Source organism: Lepisosteus oculatus, chromosome 12, assembly GCF_040954835.1.
Source record: "Lepisosteus oculatus isolate fLepOcu1 chromosome 12, fLepOcu1.hap2, whole genome shotgun sequence".
NCBI lineage: Eukaryota > Metazoa > Chordata > Actinopteri > Semionotiformes > Lepisosteidae > Lepisosteus > Lepisosteus oculatus.
The window spans coordinates 31,799,173-31,809,864 of NC_090707.1; the positions used below are offsets into that span (position 1 = coordinate 31,799,173).

The 10,692-nt window shown below is 47.4% G+C and overlaps 1 protein-coding gene across 11 annotated transcripts in view; it reads right to left on the reverse strand.

The window, feature by feature from the left end:
• LOC107078830 (zinc finger protein 329) overlaps positions 1-10,692 on the reverse strand; it is a 33,811-nt gene that overhangs the window by 5,646 nt on the left and 17,473 nt on the right. The window contains exon 1 of one of the 11 annotated variants that reach the window (XM_069196375.1): positions 2,510-3,162. The exons of the other annotated variants lie outside the window; for them this stretch is intronic. The gene's annotated coding sequence lies outside the window, so the exon portion shown is untranslated. Of the gene's footprint in view, positions 1-2,509; positions 3,163-10,692 lie in introns of those variants that run through there. 11 annotated transcript variants of the gene reach the window in all.

Here is a 10,692-nt window from a genome sequence, read left to right on the forward strand (position 1 = left end):
TGATGAAATTCCCATAGGTAGATACCTGGATAGACGCACAGTTTTAATACTTTGAATACAGTTTGAATCCTGGATTCCTGAATGTCCCTGATGCTAAGCACTATACTATGGTGGATTAGGTCTCCTGCAGGAGAGCACCTGATTTAAGGAATTCTTTGATAAAAAAAAAAACATCAGATTTTTAAAATGAGTCTGTACTTTTTTATTTTACATCATCTGTGTTTGATTTTACAGGGGTTTAATCTCAGTTGTTCTTTGCCTCATAAAAATATGCTTTGCAGTGATTTCAACATGAAAGGAAAGTTGCTAAATACAGTAAATGATATTAAAAGCTTTTCAGAATTATTTTTCACTTCCTCACTACCAATTGTCTAGACAGGCTAAGTGTTTTAGTTCTGAACTTGTATAATTAGATTAACTGAAGTCTTTCTTGGACTATGTGCTAAACAGCTTTTGGGGAGAATCTAAGCAACACTTTCCATACAACAACAAATGAATTACCTGAAAGTTTCAAATCAATTTAAATGCATGCTTATTCATATGCATTTTCTCTTCATCTGCTATTGAACCTCTAGGAAACTATTTTACATTAACAAGGACACTGGAACCCAAAAAGGTACTTAATTTAGAATATGAAACAAACTGTTATGTAATTTGTATTTAATTCATAAATAATTATTGTTAATACTACTGAAGATTGAATTAATGAGTTGAGGAACATAAAATAACTAGTGCAATCAAAAAATGACAATTAAAATAAACAGTTTCAAATTAAAGCTCAAGAGACTATTTGCACTTCTTAAAGTGCACTTCTAAATTATTTTTAATAGCATGTTATTTTCTATACTATTGAGTTTTTAGTGTGCATTCTCTCTGAAACACAGTTGAGTGCTTTAGTCTTACTAAAACTGAGGAAGACGTTTTAATTTATTGCTACTTAAAACATTTTCACGTATGTGAAACACAAAAGTGTTCTGGTTACTAAGCCAACTATTTTATTAATTTGAATAGGCGAGTTTAAGGCCCTTGTTAAAACAGGACCAACATTTGCAAACATACTGTATAGGCTATTAATAATTCTGCAAGTGTTTAGTGGTAAGGATTGCAGGTAAGTAGCAAGGTAAATTTGGAATTATGAATCCGTTCTACAGGCAGATAATAATCAGATGTAAATGGTGAATTTAAGGCCATCTGAACAGCATGTGGTTTAAAAATAAAAAAAATTAAAATTTAAATCCCAATTTAAATTCTTTCCACATCTTTGGTAATCTCTTTTCTTTCTTTTTTTGCTCGTTTATTATCTTTAATTGAATTCTAGTTTTCTATCCTTTATTTTAACGTGCAAAGTTTTTTTTCCCCCGTTATATGTTTCGTTTTGGTAAGTATTTTTGTGTGGCGTGTTTTCAGTGAAAAGCTGAGACGACAGAGCGCTAAAGGTTCCAAGGCTGTTTAATATGGTTCAGCTAAAGTCTTCAACATGAATAAAAAAAAAAACATTGAGTAAGTTTTAGGAATCTGGTTACCACAACCGCAAAACTGCATCATACTATAGACCATAACAGCTTTGCTACATATGCTGCTTTGTTGCACAGCTTTTTTGTATTAAATGGGCTCATAAAGGCATACGGTATTATTGTTATGTATTCACCGTACAGTAATGGTAAAGATACTAATTATATAATATATTTAAATAATACTACAATTATATATTTGCACGTCTAATTTAGTTTTAATAGCTATTTTCCATGCTGTTCTATATAGTTGCGCGTTTTAGGCTCACTAAAACTGAGGAGGAAGTTTTAACTTTGATATGGTACTTGACAATAGTTCCTCCCCACACACACACGTTTGCAATATCAGGTTATCAATATCTTGGTAATATTCTGGTTACCAATAAAACTATTTTATGATTGCCTTTGCTCAACTACCAAATCTGTGGTACATGTCATGTTCGGGATTATTTTGCATGGAGAAAAGACGATGTGACAGCAATTACGGCTTCATCCTTTCACAATTTAATAACACCTCTTTAAGGTGCTGTGAAGGATGACCGCATTATACTCGGATTCCCCGCCGAGTACAAAGGCATTTCGCTGCAGAACTGGCCTGTTGTTCGCCTAAATATATTTCGGAAGCTCGTTTTCAGTGCGCCGGAATGCAGGAATACAGTATGTAACCCCACGAAGGGAATATGGCAGCCATCATGGCCGGAGCAGTCCTTTTCTGCTGAAGCACAAAACAGCTGTGCTTGTACACTTTTAACAGAAACACTGCTTTATGGCGTAACACACTTAAAAGTTTATGAAATGGCCCTGTCACTAAACCAAAGTAACGACCAGGCCCGTAGTCTTATCAGTCGCAATGCACTAGCGCTACTGGGCAGTGATGAAATGGCTGCTGTATTCCCTTTTATTACAACTCCCGTCTAGTTCGTGCACACAGACCTCCCTCACATCAGCGCGAAAAAGAAAATTAAAAACAGCTATTCAAACACAGACGAGTTACTTACTTCGTTATTTTTTTTTCTCTGTAACGAAAGCCAAAGGCAACTTTGACGTTTGAACACAGCGGGTCGGTAGTGGGGCTAGAAGGATAATAATTCAGACAAGGTGTTCTTTGGAAAAGGGAGATTGCAATAAAGAAGCAGTTATTCCTACATGACACTTGGAGCGTAGGTAGTTTTCCATACACTGTAGTTTATTTTCGACAACAAAAAGGCCTTTGTCATACATCGCTTAAGTCGTCCATGTCGGGAATCCAGTAATTGATGTAGTTTAATTTTGTTTAATTTGGCGTTGACTACGACACAGATGCGTCTTCCTCCGCCTACATGTAAATAATCTCTGCCCGGTCAGCGCAAACATCAATGCATGGCATTTCAGCCATCTTGAATAGAGGAAAAACTTTGCTACTGTCAGGTGATTAAATGATAAGCGTATTTTTTTATGCTATCTATGATTTCATTGTCTTAAGCCCACGTAGCCTTCTGTTCCGCACTATGTATAATAAAATACAGAACACTTCGTTGTCAGGGGAAAAAATTACCTTGCGATGGTTTGCGAGATTTAAGTTGGGTAGTTTTTGTTTGTTAAATGCGTTGTCAAAAACACGTTGTGGAATTGTTATTGATTTAATTTTTGAAAAACAGTGTCCGCTACACCTCTAAATTTAGAGATATAAACTTATTTTTACGCCAACACAATAAATGTCTCTACAAACAGATATACAAATACAGCAACCTTTACATTTAATCATACAGTACTCTAACATTTAATAAAGACTTTCCAAGCTGATTCACTCACTGCCTTAAACATTTATAACAATAGTATAAGGCAATATGGTAAGCATAAAATGTTGGGGGTTTTTTTATAACCTGCTCAGATTGGGACATTACTAGTTTAAAATAAATGACTTTTATTTTCAATTCCATCAAAGTTAGGTCAGCAGCAATTCACTTAAAGGACAATACAGGTGTGGGCCATGCATTTTGCAGTATCTACCCACTATTGGTTCAGCACAAATCATGGAAGTGGCAATTTGAATGCATTACCCTAGTGCTATGCTATCCTCTATTAAACCAATACTTAGCACATTACCCTGAAACCAACCCCATTTGGGTTCTATATCATGAATGAGTCTTTCTCATGCTACTCTGCTGTAGTAGGTGTTTGATGTCAGCCCAATACAGTAACCAGTATAGTGAACACCACAGGTGGACAAACAGAACATACTGTACAGTACTATTCTAACTTAAATAATTTATTTCCCAACAATCAAAAGTAGGTTAACATTTAACTGAGAAAATTCTGCATGTGCACTTTGGATGATAAAATTCATAACTCAAAAGAAATTATGCATTTAAAATTGAGCATTTTAAATAAATCAGACAAAACAATCCACTGAAGCCTGAGTTGATAATTTTGTAATTTATCAATAAAATAATGCTCCAGCTCTCAATTGCTTAGCTGAATCTTGATATGTGATTGATATAATAGTTTATGTAAATATATTAGGGATTTAGACATACTACTACTACTATTTTGAACTAATCAACTAATCAATTGTTTTTGATTTTTCTGACCTTTTCGTTCAAAGAACAGCTTTTCACCAGTTCTTCCAATTAAAATAAATTAATTAATTAAGGAGCTGGGTAATGGGACACACTGGATTGCCTGTACCTTGAGTAGCACTGCTTCAGAGTATGGAACCAATCTAGACCAGACATGCTGAACCAGCTGAGCTCTTAATAATAATAATAATAATAATAATAATAATAATGATAATAATAATAATGTAGCGTTTACAGGTTCTTTTCAGAACAAAGGACCAGTGGAGACGCAATTAACAAACCAAGCGCTAGCTTTATTCATTAACAACCACACAAAACCAAACACAGGATAGACACTCACATGAGGAGACTGACGGAACACGTACACATCTTTAGGGTGGTAATTACTTAACAACATGCTATACTTTTATAAGACTACACAGGGCACTAGAACTACTAGGACATTATTTACACAGGTAGGGTCAGCCGCTGGTCATCGTGCTGACCCTCAGGCTCTCCCCGGCTACCACTCCCAGCATGCCCAGCGGTACTATGAGCGCCTAGGGGCGCTTCCTCCTCACCACCAGGCAAGGGCGTTACACTGCCCCCACCTGAAGCGTCTCGCGTCTTGCCGACGTCGAACACCCCCCTCAGGCTGTACTCGTACTTGGCTAACTGCTGTGGAACCCTGTGTGAGCGGCCGCTGCGTCGCAGTGACGGCTGGTGACCCACGGACGCCCCACTATCGGCCGGCTCCAGCCCCGGCTGCTCCTCTAGAGCCTCCCCACACAGCTCCTCCTCCCGGGCCCAGTAGGGGGCCAGGCGGTCTCGGTGCAGGACCACCACTCTCCCCCATGTTCGCAACCAGACACAGTAGCAGACCTCGCCCACCACCCCGAGTACCTCAGCGGGCCCCTCCCACGACGGCGCCAGCTTAGGGTGCGGGTTGTACACCAAACCGAGTCCAGGGGCTGGAAGGCAGGCCCCCTGCAACGCAGGTCGTAGTGCCGCTTCTGCCTGACCCCCACCTGAGTCAGGTGGGTCCGTGCAAAGCTGTGCACCCGCCGCATCCGCTGCTGCAGGTCCCACTCGTAGTCCGGTCCAGCCGGCGGTGCCGACCCGTCTCCGGGCGACGGGCCGAAGACCAGGTCCACCGGGGTTCGCATTTCCCGGCCCAGCATGAGCGAGGCCGGGGTGCACCCAGTGGATTCCTGGACCGCGGTCCTATACGCCCAGAGCGCAAGGGGGAGGTGGCGGTCCCAGTCCCGTTGGTGCCGGGACACCAGGGTGGCCAGCTGGGTGGCGAGCGTCCGATTAAACCACTCCACCAACCCGTCGCTCTGGGGATGCAGCGGTGTGGTCCGCGTCTTAGTGATCCCCAGGCGCTGCACACTCTGGCGAAGACCTGGGACTCGAAGTTACGCCCCTGGTCACTGTGTAACTCCTCCGGCACCCCCAGCCTGGCAAACATCCCCTCCAGCAGTGCATCGGCCACCGTGGGGGCACTCTGGTCTGGGAGGGCGTAGGCCTCCGGCCACTTCATAAAATAGTCCATGGCCACCAAGACGTAGCGGTTTCCGGCCTCGGTGCACGGAAACGAGCCTAAAACGTCCACCCCCACCCGCTCCATAGGAGCCCCCACCTGGTGTTGTTGGAGGGGGGCCCAAAAGCGCTCGGGGGGACCCTTCTGCGCCACACACACCGCACACGTTCCTTTACCTCCAAGGCCTCCCACAGGGCGCAGAGGGCCTTGACGGACTTTGGGTGCGGGGCGAGCTCCTCTCGCGTAGGCCGCACTCCTGCTGCCCTCCAGCGGAGCACCGGCCCCACGTCAGGATCAGCTGCCTGACGCTGCGCCAGGTCTGACAGGCCCACCCCCAGCGGCCCCTCCCGGGCCGTGGCCGCGGTGCTCGCCTCCGCCATGGTGCGGACAGCCTCCTCACGCTGCTCCCGCCGGGCGCAGTGGTGGCAGTCCAAGGATGCGGATGGGCTGAGCGTCGCCAGTGTTGATTTCGTGTTGGACCAGGGCAGTGTGGGTGCAGTCCTCATCTCTCGCCGCAAAGAGATCCTCGTTCTGGGCAAGTAGCTCCTGGAGCCGCTGCCGCTGGTCCTGATCGAGGCCCTCGCAGCTCCGCTGGTAGAGATCCTCAACGGCGCGCCTCGCTTCCACGCAACACTCGGCCCCCGCCGCCGCCGCCTTGTCTGGTCCCCCAGCTGACTCGGGGGCAGGATCCGGCACGCTCGCTCCCAGGCTCGCAGGCCTGGTCTGCCCCGGCGACTGCTGCCGCCGCCGCCCCCGCCACTGCCTCTTTTTCCCCCGGCTCCGGCAAGCCCACGTCCCTCGGCCTTCGCCGTGCCTGCCCTCCACCAGGTGAAGTCGCTCCCCCTGCCACACCAACTCCTGCCGGTCCAAGTCCAAACTGGCCCCCACTCGCTGCAGTAGGTCCAGCCCCAGAATGCAGTCCTCTTGGATGGGTGCGAGGTAGCAGGGGTGCGAACCATCGCTGCACCTAGACGGAAGGCAAGCACCTGTTTACCCCGGACTGCAGCGAGCTGTCCCGTCACGGTCCTTAGCCACAGGCTGGAGGCCTCCCATCCTGGGGGGTTGGTGCCCTCGGTATCGGGGAGGACGCCCAGCCGGAGTAGGGTTACCGATGAACCGGTGTCGAGTAGGGCCAGGCAGGGTTGGTCCTCGATTTGGCAGTGGAGGTACAGGCCCCTGCTACAGCCGACTTGCCCACGGTGGCGTGAGGGGCGCCGGTCTTTACAGTGCTCTCTGGAGCGGGGGTTGAGCTGTTCAAGGGCGGCCTTCCCCGCGTTGAGCCAACCCGTTCCCGTTTCCCGACGCCGATCGAGGAGTGCGAGGTTCGGGTGCCCGGCAGAACCGGGCTCGGTGTCCTCTCTTCCCGCAGTGGTTGCAAATCAGCGTGCGGGGCTGTTCCGCAGGGGTCGCTGCATGGGCTGGCTCCTCTTCCCCCTCGCTGGATTTCTCCATCGCCGCCTCGGTCAGCCGGCAGGGTGCACTGCGTCTGCTGGCGCTTCCAGCCACCCCGAACACGGCCTCAGCCCGTGTAACAAGGGCCAAGGCCTGCTCCAGCGATGTTGGCGCGGCCAGCTGCACATGGCACCGCAGCTCCTCGGGTGAGAGGGCCTTGAGAAAGGCCTGGAGAGCCATCTCCCCCTGCGCCTCCCGGGGGAAAGTTGGGTATCCTCGGCGGGCGAGGAACATGACATCCGCGGCAACCGGGCCCAGTCGCTCTCCTGGTCGGCGCCGCCGCAGGGCCAGCCTCTCCCGCATCAAGTCCGGCACCTCCTCCACACCGAAGCGCAGCTGGAGAGCTGCTGCCAGCGCCGTGTATTCGCATCTGTCCTCCTCCGGGACGTCCAGGAGCACCTGACAGGCCGCTCCTTCCAGCGCTGCCGCCAGGTGGCCGGCCATCTCCGCCCGACTCCAGCCATTCGTCCGGGCCGCGAGCTGGAACTGCGCCTCGTAGGTTTCCCAAGGCGCTTCCCCATCGTAGCGACCTAGTCGCACCCGCGCCGATGGGTGTGGGAATCGCTGATCGGCTCCGGCAGGGAGGGTATCCTCTCTCTGGGGCAGCCGCTGACCAGGAGTAGCGGCCAGTCGCCCCAATTCTACCGGCGGGACCACTACTGGGCAGCCCTGGTAAGGGCTGTGGCCACCTGTCACACCCAGGAGTTGCTCAGGCTCCCTATGTGCGCTGCCGATGGGTTCTGTTTCTTTCAGCGTCAGCCGGCGCTTAACAGAATCGGGCAGTGTCTGACACAATTTGCTCATCCTGCCCGCTTCTGACACCAATGTAGCGTTTACAGGTTCTTTTCAGAACAAAGGACCAGTGGAGATGCAATTAACAAACCAAGCGCTAGCTTTATTCATTAACAACCACACAAAACCAAACACAGGATATACACGCACATGAGGAGACTGATGGAACACGTACACATCTTTAGTGTGGTAATTACTTAACAACATGCTATACTTTTATAAGACTACACAGGGCACTAGAACTACTAGGACATTATTTACACAGGTAGGGTCAGCCGCTGGTCATCGTGCTGACCCTCATCGTGCTGACCCGGCTACCACTTCCAGCATGCCCAGCGGTACTATGAGCGCCTAGGGGCGCTTCCTCCTCACCACCAGGCTAGTGCGTTACAATAATAATTGCTTACACTTATATAGCACTTTTCTGGACTCAAAGCGCTTTACAGGTAATGGGGACTCTCCTCCACCACCACCAATGTGCAGCATCCACCTGGATGATGTGACGGCAGCCATAGTGTGCCAGAACGCTCACCACACATCAGATATCAGTGGGGAGGAGAGCAGAGTGATGAAGCCAATTCATAGATGGGGATTATTAGGAGGCCATGATTGGTAAGGGCCAATGGGAAATTTGGCCAGGACGCCGGGGTTACACCCTTACTCTTTTCGAGAAACGCCCTGGGATTTTTTATGACCACAGAGAGTCAGGACCTCAGTTTTACGTCTCATCCGAAGGACGGCGCCTGTTTACAGTGTAGTGTCCCCGTCACTATACTGGGGCATTAGGACCCACACAGACCACAGGGTGAGCGCCCCCTGCTGGCCCCAATGGCCCCTGCTGGCCCTCTTGATCCTCTTGGTGAACTAATGATTAAATTGAATTATTTTCAGTTCCTGAATATTTTGGGAGTTGCATTTTAATTGTGTTCCATACTCTAAGTAACTGAAGATCTTCAGCTTTTGAACAAAAATATCTTCCCATCAAAGAGCTCGATATAATTGAGGACTCAGTAATGTAAAGAGCTCGGCTAGAATGAAAAGCAGCAACTATTTAGGCCACCAATAGTTCCTAGTCCTGGTAGCTGACTACCATGTCTGCTGGTTTTCCTTCCAGTGCTAATTGATGTGTGATTGATCCAGTTCAAATGTATTATTTCAGCACCTTCAACATATAGCACCTTAGGTTCAACCTGGGTACTCTTTTTTTCTGACTGAAAAGTTCTTAATACAGTATGTCATGAGTTTCTGATGATAGGACAGGTGCTGTATCAGACATTCTGAATGTTTTTCTTTTCCTTGTGAAGCAGTCATGGTTACATTACAGGCCACCAACCTGAATGAAAGGAGTTCTGTAACTGAATTTTATACAGGGTTAATACCAACCCCAAATCCCATTCACCATTCTAGTTGCTGAAAAATATTTTTTTATTTAAAAATAATTAGAATTGACATCGACTAGCCTCTGATGCAGTGGTCCATTAGGGCCAGAGACAGGAACAGCTGAATAAGGCTCACAAAACGTCTTTTTCGTTACTTTATTTTTAAAAAGGGTTACTTAGTTTTGCAAAAAAGGTGAATTGTGTGCGTTTGTTTTACAGCCTGTACACTTGACAGCTCAGATGATGGTTTGATGAATCAGTGGCTCATTTTGTGTTCACAATGAGTCTATGTAAACGACATAGGCACCGGCACCTGAAATTAATGAATGGCATCACGTGCCGTCACGTAAGTGTTCCTTGACAGCTCTTTAAAGACTGTCTTTAATGTAATTTCTGTTTCTGAATTCATGAATCAATGTTTCTGGTCATCAATTGCAGATGGTGCCATGGAATCTGTAAACCCAACCAGCATTACACTGGCTGCCTTCATGGCCCTGGCTGTGGTCATGAAGGTAGGAATGGCTGCAGGAAGAGGAAGGAAATGTGGGGCCTGTGCTCTGGTGGAAGATGGTGGGACCGAGGCAAAGGGGGTTAAACCTGGCTCGCTCTCGAGGACAATGAGATGTTTGACTTTTGGACTTGTTAAGAGACTGTCCCATTACTGGAGGGCACTAGGAACAAGGGCCTGCTGCTCTGGTGAACTTGTGGATGCCAGGTATGCTGCAAGCCATTAATAATTATAATCAATAATAATTCCTTACACTTATATAGTTCTTTTCTGGACACTCCATTCAAACCACTGTACAGATAATGGGGACTCTCCTCCACCACCACTAATGTGTAGCCCCCACCTGGATGATGCGATGGCAGTCATAGTGCGCCAGTACGCTCACCACACATCAGCTATTAGTGGAGAGGAGAACAGAGTGATGAAGCCAGTTCTGTGATGAGGATTTTTAGGAGGCCATGATTGTTAAAGGCTATTGGGAAATTTGGCCAGGATACTGGGGTAACACCCCTACTCTTTTTGAGAAACGCCCTAGGATTTTTGATGACAATGAATCAGGACCTTGGTTTTACATCACACCCGAAGGATGGAGCTTTTTTGCAGTATATTATCACTATAAAGGGGCATTAGGACCCACACAGACTGCAGGACGTTGAAGATGATGAGGAACAGCTGCAGAATAGCTCCTGGGGCAGCTATCCATGGACTCCCATAATGCAATAATATCCACTCTTGGAGACCACCACAGCACCTCACTGCTTTAGACTGTAGTATGGTGTGCTTGTGTATCTCCAGCAGGGATATCTGTGCTGTACCCAGGCCTCAGGTAACTGGCAGACTGTGTGACCAGTGTGTCTCATCCAGGTGTTCCATGTCTTTGAGCAGTTAGGTGCTCTTGTTTTCTCATTTAACCTTAAGGCGATTAGAGCTCGTCAGAGAAAAGCCTCTATTGCTATTTAAATCCTTTGGA